This window comes from Propithecus coquereli, unplaced genomic scaffold (assembly GCF_000956105.1).
Source record: "Propithecus coquereli isolate 6110/MARCELLA unplaced genomic scaffold, Pcoq_1.0 Scaffold14, whole genome shotgun sequence".
In the NCBI taxonomy this organism is placed as follows: Eukaryota; Metazoa; Chordata; class Mammalia; order Primates; family Indriidae; genus Propithecus; species Propithecus coquereli.
The window spans coordinates 9,256,974-9,270,522 of record NW_012138302.1 but is presented as its reverse complement, the minus strand read 5'-3'; the positions used below and the strand labels follow the sequence as shown (position 1 = coordinate 9,270,522).

At 41.9% G+C, this 13,549-nt stretch overlaps 1 protein-coding gene across 4 annotated transcripts in view; it reads left to right on the top strand.

The window, feature by feature from the left end:
* The window catches only part of FGGY (FGGY carbohydrate kinase domain containing), a 394,984-nt gene that overhangs the window by 43,490 nt on the left and 337,945 nt on the right, over positions 1-13,549 (top strand). The gene's annotated exons all lie outside the window — the stretch shown is intronic.

The window sequence follows — 13,549 nt, the reverse complement described above, 5'->3', positions numbered from 1 at the left end:
GAGACTTTGTGTCCTATTAATAAGTTCTTTGAAATATCATTTATTTACTTTCTATTCATTCCTTAATTTGCCAAATCTGAACTGAGATCTATGAACCAGAAACTGTGATAGGCCCTGGGGACAGGGGGACAATAAGGACTCAGCCTTACCCTTGAGGGGCACAGCGTCCACTGGGGCAGTGGTGGTGGAGCATAAGGAATGGAGTGGGTGGAGGGCAGACACGGAAACAGAGCCACCAGAAGGCGCACTAAGCATTGTGCTGTAGGAATATGAAGAGTGCCATGGGAGAAAACGATTAGCTTCCCCAGGGTAAGTAGTTTGACATAAGCCTCAAGATAGGAGTGAAGGTTTTGTCTAGTAGAAGACAGAAAGGACATTCTAGAGAGAGACCCTGGTTTCTTTGTGGTATGGCCCAGAGATGGTCTGTGATGCCATTTCTACACCCCCCCCCCCACACACACACACCTCCCTTGCTGTGTGTCTCTCAACCCCTGCTGTGTGGCTCACTCTCACCCATCCACAGGGATTGCTCAGAGTCTTGGCTAGGGGTTGGCTATACCCCTCAGGCCAAATCTTGCCTACTGCCTATTACTGGATGGCTTAGGAGCTAAGAATGGCCTTTACATTTTCAAGTGGTTGAGAAAAAATTAAAAGAAGAATATTTTGTGACTTGTGAAAATTATATGAAATTAAAATTTTAGTGGCTATAAATAAAGTTTTATTGGAACACAACCATACTTATTCGTTTATGTTCTGTGCTTGGCTGTTTTTGCATTGCAGTGACAGAGCTGAGTAGTTAAGACAAAGACTTTATGGCCTCAGAGCAGAAAATATATACTTTCTGGATCTATAGAGAAAAAGTTTGCTGCCCCTGGTCTTGACAATGCTGTACCTTCTGCCCAGAATATTCTTCCTCTGCTTATTCACCACTGATTCTTCCTCGTCATTTAGGTCTCAGCTTTATTGTTGCTTTTTTAAAGAACTCTTTCCTGACCCTCAAATAAATCAGAAGTCTCTTGTCATCGCACTCTTAATTTTGCTTCATTGTGTCTTTCATAAATTGTAATGATATGTCAATTTGTATGATGATTTATATAATCCTTTTCCCTTTCAACCTTTGTAATATAAAGGAGGATGGAGATCATATCCATTTTGTTCTTTGCTGTATCCCTATCCCTAATCAAATGGCTGGTTTATAATAGTGCTCAATACCTATTTTTTGAATAATTTGAATGGTCCAATATGGAGCTGTTACAGTATTCCAGGTGAGAACTAATGAGACCAAAATTAGGCACGGGGGTATGGAGAGGAGCTAGGTTCCAGAAATCTTTAGAGGATAATGTCAACAGGACATTGAGACTGATTGGCTGTGAAGGGTGAGTCAGATGGCAGAGTCAGAGCTGACCACTCACTTCAGTATTGCTGTCATTCACGTGTTCCTTGTCCTTAGCCTAGAATCAGATGTCAGGGGGAGCTGGGCAGAATTTGGAGTTCTGTCTTCTGTCTGAAGACAGGAGAGATGTACTAGGACCACCATAGCTCTTGGGCAAAGTCACTCGGGTCCTAGTCCTGCGATATGGAATTTTAATCATGTCCTTTCCATTTAAGGTTTATGTATTTCAGGTTGATGTATGTCTCCTTAATAAGAATTGTCAGATAAAAGGGAAAATGCCATTTGAATTTTTCATAACCCCCAGCAGTCTGGCTTTTCCATTTGGTCTCAATGATTCTGACTCTCATCTTAATGAAGGCCAAATGTAAATTAAGTTCTGTCAGGCTAGAGCAGCTGGAGTCTCCTATCTTTGTAAACATGAAACATTGTAGGGTAACAAGGTGCAGACTGAGGAAGGTCAAGAAAGTTAACGGGGCTGATGCTGATCCTGACAGCTCAATGCTAATGTAAGATAATTAACGTGGTTTGTAGGGACTACATGGAGATAGTCCAACCTGTCTTTTAACTCATTTCCTCCTTTAGCCATTGTCAGCAGAGCAGAAAGCTAATCATTTTATAAGTTTGAGATTTTCATTGTTCATTCCAAAGTCGTGGAACCAACCGACTGGAATGTCGAAGGATTTTGTTGATGGGTTTGGGAAATCGGCCCCTCCCATCTCCCTTGTCCATGCCCCTCTGCTTCTGTTCGCCTGATAACATACTGGGAAAATGAGTAAATTCTCTCTGATTGGTTCTAATGTACCTTTCCTGGTATATGTAGAATTTTTTATAGGAACCTGGGAGTTTGGATGCCTACAGAGGTGGTTTTATAACTTCCTGCCTGCTAAGGAAAGTGTCAGTTGAGTGCTTTGCAGTAGGAACTGTTGAAAAGAAAACCCTGCTGAGGTCAGGAAAGGCTGGTTCTTCTAGTCCTTTCTATTACATAAGGTGCTTACTCTACTTCATTTATTTATTTATTTATTTTAGTTTTTGTAGAGAAAGGGTCTTGCTTATTGCCCAGGCTGGTCTCAAACTGCTGGGCTCCAGCAATCCTCCTGCCTTGGCCTCCCAAAGTGCTGGGATTACAGCCGTGAGCAACCCCACCCAACCCTCTACCTCATTTTTAATGCCTTTTTCTGGCCTTACTTGTTCATTCTTCTTAATAATAAATTATAACATCTTTTATCTGTGTTAAGGTTTATTCTAATCTTAGAACTTTATGAGAGATGTGCAATGTAAGCTTCTTTCTTTGAAATGTCACCATTTTTTAAATGGCAGTATGATGGAAATTATAGTCTTTCTCTGTTAGTTACTGTGGCTTCAGATTTTATGTTAGGTCTAATATAACTCACCTGTGTTCATCAGGTCTTAGCAATAAAGCTAATATAAAATACTGAGGAACTTTGGGAGATACAACACAGTTCTATAACAACAACAGAAAGTATGGGATTTGAAGCCAAACAGACTTGCATTTAAATCTTTCTCCATCACTTACCAATTGTGGGACCTTGGACGAGCTAAATCAACTTATCTGAGTCTCAACATGCTGAACTGTAGAATGAGGATATAATGTCAGTCTTGTGGAATTATTGTTAAGTTTGTAAAATATTTGCAAAGTGGTTTACGTAGTAAATACTCAAATAGTACTTTAATTTTCAAAGCCATTGTATTTAAAAATGCTTGTCTCTACTGATGGGCATTTCAGTAACGTCCGGCACCAATTGGGAGAATTTTAAACGCTAGAATATCTTATTTCATAGAGCTGGCTGTAATGAGTGTTGTATTTTTTCTGCTTGACTAGTAACTAAGGAAAACATCTAGAAGTTGTCACCATCAAGTTGTCAGAGACAATCATAGAAAACAGAGGAGTACAAAACAAATTTTCGAGTCATTCATTTATTCGAACCATCTGCATCCGATGCGTGATACCTATACCAAAAGACAGCCAACTCTGAGCTGTGGAGCTCGATTTACTTGAGTACCTTCCACTTGTTTTTGATAAAACTTACCAATGCCCTCAGCCCCAGAGTTATTTTTTTTCACAAGGATCGTTTTTATTTAATCCTCACACCAGTATTGTGAGATAGATAGTATCTCTTTTTACAGACGAGGAAACTGAAGCTCAAAAAAGTTAAAGACCTTACTCATGGTCGCACACTGTGTAAGCAAACCCATGTCAAGAACTATACCGTAGCTCTGTTCCCCCGTCTGGCACCTTACGGGAGCCTGTGCAGTTTCGGTGTGGGAATCCAGAAGTGGTCTCTGCCATCAAGAAATTATAGTCTGATGACAGAATAAAGGTACAGATCAACCAAGCCGTATGAATAGAAAAAAAGAAAATAGACGAAAACAAGAACTAAAGTATATAGTGCTTACTGTGTATCTCGCCCTAGTCTAAGCATTTTACCCAGGTTAATTCATCTATTTCTCACAACTACCCTGTGAAAGGAATGATCTCTTCTTTTACAGGTGAGGAATCAAGCACAGAAACTTTAAGCAACTTTCCCAAGGCCACTTAGCTAATAAGTGGCAAGGCTGGGATTTGAACTTTGGCATTTCACATCCAGAGTATGGGCTCATTACCATTTCACTCCACTGCCTCTTCAAGTGTTTGCCTTGCAGGCTTTGCGCAGGCTAGTTCAGGGAGGAAATTCGTAGGTGATAGCTTGGGGAGGATCTGAGGCTGTGAACGATGGAGATTTGGTTCATTGTTTCATTTGACAGATACTGAGTGTGTCCTATGTGATGGGCACCGTGCAGAGCAGTGGGGGCGCCAAGGTGAGTGAACAGATGAGGGCCCTGAGTAGGCTTCTGGGAACGCAGAGTCTGGTGTGGAGAGACAGAAAACAGACAAGGACACACACACACACACACACAGTGATTTTGTTTTTCGAAAAATAATATAAAGGAAAAACACAGATGAACAGATTTGGCATGGATAGTGTAGGTCTCTTTTGGGAGTTTTTATTTGACCTCAATGTTGAGATTGTCAGGAAGGAGAAGCAGCAGATTCCCTGGGGAGTGAGGGTGGGTTGGAGGAAAGCACCTTATGAGATCAGCAAAGGCGGTTAGCGGGGCTGGGTGGGTGTGAGCAAAGCATGGAGTAGCAGGAGGTGGGCTGGAAAGTGGGCAGGGGCCAGACCATGCACAGCCTTGAGGCTATGGGCAGGAATCTGGATTTTATTTGGAGAGCAGTGGGAAATGGTTGATGGATTTTAAGCATGAGTGTGACACAGTCTGTTTTATGACTTGAAAAAATCACTCTGGCATACATGCTAGGTAGATAGTAAATATTTGTGTAGCAACACCGAAGTTTACTCTTTAGTGTTAAGGGGGGAAAGTCAGAAGACTGAATGAATGATCTTATAAATACATTTGTTTTAAGAAATTATTAGTATAAAAAGACTGGTGATATACACAAAAATCAATAATGGGACACTCTCCATGGTTGGAATAGTTTGCTACTGTGCTAGCACAATGCTCATGCTTTTATTACTTTTAGTAATTTTCCACTGAAAAATAATTTTGTAGTCATAGTTAACCTTTCTGGTTGGCAACACTTACGATTTAGCGTGGGATATTTTGTTTTGGGGCTTATTTTACTAGAAAGCCCCTTACTAGGGAGTTCACAGGCCGAATTTCATTTAAACTCCTCCATGACACGGTATAACAGTCTCCCGTTCTACTAGATCTGTGTAACAGTATGAGGAAAACAAGACTCAGAGGGCTTAAGCAGCATCCCCAAAGCTACACAACAAGTGAGTCGTAGAGCCTGGATTCTCACCTAGCCCAGCCTGCATCCAGAGCCTGGGCTCTAGCCGTGGCCCCTCACCACCTGTTCTTAAAAGGCACTGGTTTCTTCCCACTTGCCAGTGCTGCAGACTGGCAGCCCATGGGCTGAATCTGGCCACAAGATAGGTTTTGTTGGACCCACCCTGCTTCTCTAGAAAACATACTGAAAGAACCTGGCAATCCTGGGTCCATGTGTCCATGCGGAAGGCATTGGCAGGAGCTGAGTAGGGGCTGTCCCCTTTAGAATGGGCTGGCCTACTTGATTTCGCAGCAGTCCCAGCCCAGCCTGCTTCACTCATTTTCTTCTTCAGCTCTACCCCTCTGGGCATTTGAATATGAGACTCAGGCTGTGGGAATTTGTTCAAGGACTGCATCGTTACTTTTCCTCTAATAAGTGCTTAGAGAAATGGAAAGACTTTCCAGATGGTGAATTTCTTGGTTGGTGGCTCCAATGATTCCACGCCCATATTCTCTCACACCTCTGGGTCTTTGCTCAAGTTTTTCCTTCTCTCTGGCAAACTTATAATAATTTCTTCCTTCACCAGAAACACTTGTATTAATAGTTCAAGACTCAGCCTTCACTTTCTCCAGGAAGTCTTCTTTGACTTTCTATGTCTAGTGTTGATTAGGGTCCTGCCCTCTGTCCCCTGTCGCATTCTGTGCTTACTTCTATCCCAGAATTTATTACATGACATTGTGCCGTATTTATCTCGGTGTCCCTGGCCTCTAGGGCACTACTGAACATCTGACATTAATAATTCAGTAAATATTCTGATGGATGGATAGATGAATGGATGAACTTATTAAATCATCTCTCATGCCATTTTTGATTGCTGGGTGTGCCTGTCCAATCATTCCATTCCAAAGTAAAGGTCCACTGCACGTCCAGTATAAATTATTTTTTTCTTTCCCATTGTGGAAAATGATGTTTGGAGGAGCATTACTGCTCCTTTCCACCCCAGAGACACCTCTTGTCTTGGCTGAGGTCCTGTTACCTGAGTCATAGCTTATTTTGTGTGCAAAGTGAAGGCTCTAGACTGAGGCAGTAACTCCTCTGGGCCTTTCTTCTGTGTCCCTGGACTCCTGTGGTGGATACCCCTTTAAGTTGCTCCCTTCACCCCTCAGAAGAATCCAAGATTCATCTGTTGAGTCCAAAAAGCTCTCTTTAGAATATTTATAGCAGGGCCCTGTATGTTGGACCAGATTCCTCCCAGCCTTTGAGCAACGTGGACAGTATTGTCAGCTGTTGTTAGGGTATCTGTTGTGATTTTCTCCTTAGGGTGGTCTGCCTATAAACTGGGCCTATAACTAAATATATGGAATGTTGAGGCTAATGGCCTGCCTTCATCTACCTAGGCAGTGAATCCTTTCCTTAGTATCCTTGTATTTGCACATTTTGATTTGTGCCAAATATACAATGTATTCTTCTGGTTTTATAGTCCAACAAAGTAATTTTAAAATGCAGATCAAAAAAAAAAAAGCCCTTAGCTAGATACCTTTTATTATAACATTTAATAAATGTCAGTTATTATTATGATGCTATTTCTTTATTTTACTTTATGGGTTATGGCAGACTTTTACAAATAATTTCCTTTATGTGATCTATGACATGGACTTGTGAGATAAATATTACTGTTTCCCACATTTTACAGTTGAATACAACAAGCCTCAAAGAGATGGAATGACTTGTTCACAGGTATCAAAATTGGATCTTAATGAAGATCCTTTTGTCTCTAAATCCTGTTTTTTGTTTTTGTTCTTGTTTTTTCCTTTCCATTGTACCATGTTCCTTCCTCATTTGGGTTGGTGGATTCTTAGTTCCATAAGAGGAGGACCCAAATCTATCTTATGCATACCTTACTATTGCATCCCCAGAGCCAGACACAGTGCTTGGCATTGAAAACATATTCCATAAATATTTGCTAAATGAATTCCTGTCTCCCGATCAGCCAACAGCCAGCCTTATGACTGTAGCGCTGCAGACCGCATGCTCAGTTTGCTTGTTGCTGGTCTTCCTGACTGCTGTGCAAGGACGTTGGCTACTTCTAGGAGTTTTTAGTGTAACCAGAGAGATGAGAGAAAGGATTGCTAAGTTAGGCTGGCTCTGTGCCCACATGGTATGGTTCTGTGTCAAACAAAAATTGAACAAAGTTCTTTTCCCACTGTGACTAAAATGGAGGTCACACTTATTAAAGGAAAATATCATCTTTAAAAAACACATTAAAAAAGACAATGCATTTGATGTGTGTTGTGATATAGTAACTCATAGCACCTGAACGATCACCTTGGAAGTCTGGAGGTATAGGGTCAATGGTTGTCCATTGAGGCAAGGGAGGTGGGAGGCTAAAAGTCCAAAAGGATGCAAAATGGAATTATTCTGGAGGGAGAATTAAGTAAATCTCCTTTCTCTGAGCATCAGGGTTAGTATTACTTTTTTCCGTATTATCCAAAATGAGAATAAGTGATCTGCTATTGTAGGGTTATATTCATTTAATCAATGAAACAAACTTGTGTCTAGTAACTACTATGTACAAAGTACTGTGCCCAGCAATGGGGAGGTGAGGAGGAAGCTGGGCTTGCTCTTTATCTCAAGGAGTGCCCATGTCCAGGACCAAGAGAAAGAGACTGTGGAGGCCATTTTTTCCCCAACATTTTATTATCAAAGATTTGCAAATATACAAAAAAGTTGAAAGAGTTTTATAGTGTATACTCAGAACCAAGCCTGGAATCTACCATTGACATTTTCTATCCTATCCTTTCTATCACTTTATCACTTATGTATCCATCTATCTGTATCTCTGTCCATCCACGATCCAGCTTCAGTTTTTGGAGTAAATGGGGACTTCGTTACACTTGTTACATATTAGAAGTCATTTACCTTTCTGAAATATTTAATAAGTTCTAGTTAAGATACTGACCTTGTTTGATTGCTATCTACATCTGTGATCAACACCTGCACTAGACTTTATTAAATATTTTCCATGTGCTTTTTAAGTCTTCTGTCTCGTTTCTGCTTATGAAAATCCTGCCAAGTAGGTGTTATTACTTACATTGCAGATGAAGAAGCTGAGGATGGGAGGAGTTAAGTAGATTAACTCTTATAGATGATTGCCTCTGGCAATGTTGGAATGCAAACCCTGGTTTTCTGACTCTAAGAAATAGATTTAAAAAGGCATCGTAAAGGTTAGCTGGTGAGACTGTCACCTTCATCATGCAAGGTGCCTCTGTCTACTCTACAGATAAGACGCTAGATAGAGAAAGCCGGTTCTCATTGTTTAAGTTTCAAATCCCAGATAATCCATTTGTCCGATTCAAATTTGAAGTTATCAAAGTTATCAAAGGTTTAGATGTCCAAAGTCAGATACAGAATGAAAGAATTATACTCGAGACTGGGTGAGATCTAGATTTGATTCCAAATTCCAGCCCATTACCTCTTTTGTTTGTGCTCCAGTACATTATAGTTCCCTCTTAAAGAACTGACCTCTTTCTCTTCTTTGCATTCCCCTTAAACATCTGCAGTTAGAAAGGATGAATAAATTATGGAACTGGTTCCTTACCTTTTCCGAACTCAGGGGTTGTGGAAGTACGTATGCAGCTAAGTAAGACCGCACTGGAGGCTCGTCTCTGTGCATCGAACAGAGGCCACTCTGCTGGTTCAGTAGTAAATTGATTCAGGGATTCCTGTGAACACCAGCGTCTCTCTGAATCCTCCCTGCGTGGAGAGGCTATGGATTAGGTAAAACTTGTGAGCGACCTCAGTAATAAAAGGAAGTCTGATTTCAAGTCTGCGGCCCCATCAATACCCATATCCACACCCTCTCAAAAGGCTGCTTCATGTGGTTTCTAGGCTTTGTAATCTCAATGGTCATTGTCTTCTGGCTGAAAAATGCAAAGCTGGGGGATACTCAGAGGACATTAGAGAACTGCCTGAGTAAGGGGCTTTGCCCTGCCTGGCATCTGTTTCTCTTCATGCCTTTGCTAAAGGTCTGAACTGTGGTGCAGTACACATTTTCTCCCAGTAATGCTATACGTCTAGAGTATTGGAGCTTACTCAAGTGAAGCAAAGCATGCTATTAGGAAATAAGATCTCCCTCTCTTTTTACTAATTAATTATTCATACTTTTATTAACAATAAGGACTTTATTTTTCTGTCATGATTTTTATTATTATTACTTCACCACTGATTAGTGAAAATGATTGGTCCTGGACCATCACCAGCCCATGGTCTGGCATTTGGGAACAACTGGTGCATGTGTGCCCTGAAGCTGTCCTTCAACCTGGCATTCTGTGAACCTGAGAGAGAGGAGAAGGGAACCAGGGACCAGAGTGAGGCCTCCTGCAGTTGTCTTGGCACAAGGCCATGTGGTCTGGCTTTGGCTGGGGGTCAGAGACAAGCCCGTGGACCTGAGAAAGAGAGTGAATCACTGTGCAAGTATTTACCGAGCACCTCCCATGTCCTGGGAAGCAGCAACTGACAGTGGGGAAGGAGTATTAGGTTTGGAATTCAAGTGGCCAGAGTTTCCCCTCAGGCTTTCCACCTGCTATCTGCACGATCTGGGCAAATCACTGATGGTCCTTAGTCTCCTGTCTGTGAAACGGTGTTGGTGGTAGTATTATGTATCAGAAGGTATTTGGTAAATTGTAGAGTGCTGGTGGTACTGTTAGATTTTCAGATGGTGATGACAGAAAAAGTTGATATTTGGAAAGAAAATTAGTGAGGTCTACTTTTTAATATATTTATCTTTAGATGCAGTTAGGAAATCCAAGAGTGAAAGGAAATGGAATTCACGTTGTTCAAGGGGTAGGCATGTTTTAAAAATTGTACTTTGTAATCTTTGCGACAACTCACGGGAGAGGGTATTATTCCTGTTTGAGCAGGTGGGAACAGGCTGAGCGAAGCTCACTGCATGCAGCTACTGGGTGCTAGAGCTGGAGTTGTGGCTCAGCTGCAGCGCAAGCCTGTGCTATTTCCACAACGGCACACAGGCCAAAGGTTGGGGGAAGAGAGGAGTTGTGGAGAGAGTAAATCCATCCTGAGATATACCCCTGAGCAAATGCTTCCAGGGCAGTTTCACTTGCACTATTATTAGTACCTTATAGGGTATCCATCACAAATTTCTCTGGAAGGTAACTGTAAGAATGGTCATGTGTTTTAGAAATGGTGTAAAAATATTGTGGTGCTGTCAGAGTTGTTCAAGGACATTCATTCATTCAGCAAATATTTATTGAAAATTTGTTTTATTCCATGTACTTTGTTAAATATTGGGAATATATCAGTAAAGAAAACAAGGAGTCACGGTCTTCAAGGTGCCCATATTCTGGAAAGGAGACAAAAGAGATAAAGTCACAGTGCAGCATTAGTGGCATGGAAATTTGGGCTACTCTGGGAATATGGCCTAGTTAGGGTAGAGTGGTCAGCGGGAGATGATGTGTAGGCTGGGGGGGCAGTGGATGAATTGGAGTTAGGTGATAAGAGGTTGGGTGGGGTGGTAAAAGGCAGGCTGGTGGTGATCTGAGGAAATGAAACCTCCACAGGGCTGCAAATACGGAATGGGGAGAGCTTCGAATGTGAGAGAGCAGCTCTGTGAGTCAGCCAAAATTTCCTTTAAGTCCCTTTTATATATTCTATACTATTCATTGTGGGGATTTCCTTTTGGGATCTCTTGAGATAGAGCCAGTTTACCCTGGCCACAGTCAGAGAAAAGCCAGAAGCTATTCACCACACCTTTTCTGACTGTCCCATCTCAAGGACCTGGACCCGAGAACTCAGTAGAAGATGAGCTCTGGGCTCTCAGGAGGCTGCATATCCTCCCTGGGCAGACAGAGCAGGTGTCCTCACTTCAGTCGTCTCAAGACTAGACTAGACAGTGACCTGACGATAGAGCAGTGAATTAACCCCATTTTCCCAGGAGGGTGGGGCTGAATACCAGACAAGGCCCTTTCCACCTCTCTTGGGGGTGTGTGACTCAGAGGCAGTGACATCAGCCATGACTTCATTCATCCAGAGGAAAGACAGTGTGCAGACCGTTAGCAAGGCTGCTTTCCGTTCTCCCTTCTCCATGTTTTGTCTTGTCGGGGACATTGTCATGGTCCTGCTGTTTCTTGTGTTTGACCTACTCTTTCTCTTCACCCCACTTTTCTTTTGTCTCTTTGTCCATCTTTTTCTTGTGTCTTTATTTTCTTCTCCTTCCTCCTCTTCTATTTAATTTTTCTTGTTTCACTTTTTCTCCCACTATTCTTCTCTTTGACTCTTTATCCTCCCTCTGTGTCAGAAATGGATGTGGAAAGTGGTCCTCTTGCCTCCTGTCTGCTCTCCCCTCTAGGCTTCCCTCCAGGTTGTTGCTGTCCTAACCTTCCTAAAACTGTATTCTCAGATCACTCTTGGCTCAAGGTCTGATGGTGGCTCCATTCTCTTCTGACTCAAGTGTCTAATACAAATCCAGATTTACTTCAGATTGCACATCAACACACATCTCTCAGACTGACCTCGTGGTTCCTTCCCTACGGCCACGGATGTAGCTGATGCTTCGTTGTGCACTTTTGTCAGGCAGTTGCCATAGGGCAGCCTGCCCTCCACCCACCTTCCTCGGTCTGTGCCTTCCCCCCACACCCAGATCAGACACTGCCTCCTTAGGAACTCTTTCCTCTAGCTCCTTCCCACAGCATTGTCTTTCCTTCATGACCAGATAGCATCCTTAGTTTATAAATTAAATATTTTAGAACTCGAATTATTCTGTGCTATTTATACGTTCTTCCTGAGTGTTTCACATGCACGGATTCTTTCTTCATCCTACCCAGCAAGCAACCTGAGGGTTGGGACTAGTATGTTTTTGTCTCTCATCTTCCACTAGCATACCTAGCAGACACCTGGCCAGAAACCAGGACTGATAGGCAAATTCTTGCACAGTCAATAAATATTTTATTTGAGAAATAGTTATTTGTTCCTTCTTGAAGATGGAAAGATGTGGTAGAACTGACTTACAAAGTAATAATAAGAACAGTCATTTAAGAAGTACTTACTATGTGCCAGCCACTATTCTAAACAGTTTACATGTATTTGTTCATTTGATCTCTCAACAACCCCTATGGCTTAGGTACTATTAATGTCCTCAGTAATTTTTATAGGATTAGGGAATTGAAATAAAGAGTAGTTAAGTAGCTTGCCCAAGACCACACAGCTATGAAGTATTAGAGCAGGATCTACACCCTTGCAGTCTGGCTCTGGAAGAGGCAGCAGGATGTGCAAAGGCACTTCTATGTAGAATAGCAGATTGCATCACCAGAACCACCCTTGGGTCAGTCTATTTGGAGAACCAGAGACCACGGGGGTGCTGATAGATGAAGGTGTTGAGAGGTGAGGCTGAAGATGCCTGGAACCAGTCACAAAAACATTATGGAATTCAGTGCCCTCTACAAGGACCCTTGACAAAAGATGCAAGAAATGTTCCTAGAAGAGACTTTCTGTGAGGTTGGAGTGTTATGGATCCATCGTAAGTAAGAGTTTATGAAGTTCTGATCTTAGTCTAAGACTTGAGTTGTGAAGGAGCTTCTCAGTTGTGGTGCTTGTCCATGCCTGGCAGGAAATGACAGTGGAACTCTACAACAGTGGCATAAATAGACAAGTAAGGATGTATGTACCCAAATAATCTCAAAAAAAAAAAAAATTGCCAATTGGAACAGTAAAGCATGCTCATCCTTTATGAGCTTGGATAAGTAAAGTTTGGATTGAAGGACATTTGGGAAGAAAGAGGAAGGGGCATCTATGTGAGCCAGCTTGGAACTGACACCAGGTTGTCCTCAGATGTCCCAGAGCACTCGACATTTGATGGAGCACTTTCCCCGCCACAGCCCCCCTCTCCATTGGTGCTTGGCAGACATTCAGTGGTGCTGCACTGACCCAGGCATCCAAGCCAGGAAGTGAATGAATCCATTTTCCAATTAAAATGAAACTTCTCCAAAGGACCTGTTCACCCTTAGAAGAGAAATTTATCTTCCTGGCAGTCTGGCTTGTCTAGAATATGTCTGTGCTCCTGAAACAGAATGAGAAAAGCCATTAGTTTGAATGAAAAAAGAGAAACCGGCACAGTTCTTATTCACAACCTCATTCATTTATCCATTCATTCTTTACTTTTATTTCCGCAAACTCTTATTTAGCTGATATATCTCTGCTCATTCATTCATTTATTCAATCAGTTAACATTACTCATCTATATATCAGATACAATGCTAGATCCTAGGAGTAGAGCTATTAAAAATAAACAGAGTTTCTCCTTTTGAGGAGCTTTCAGTCTAGTGAGAGAGACAGACATATGAAAAGATGATGGG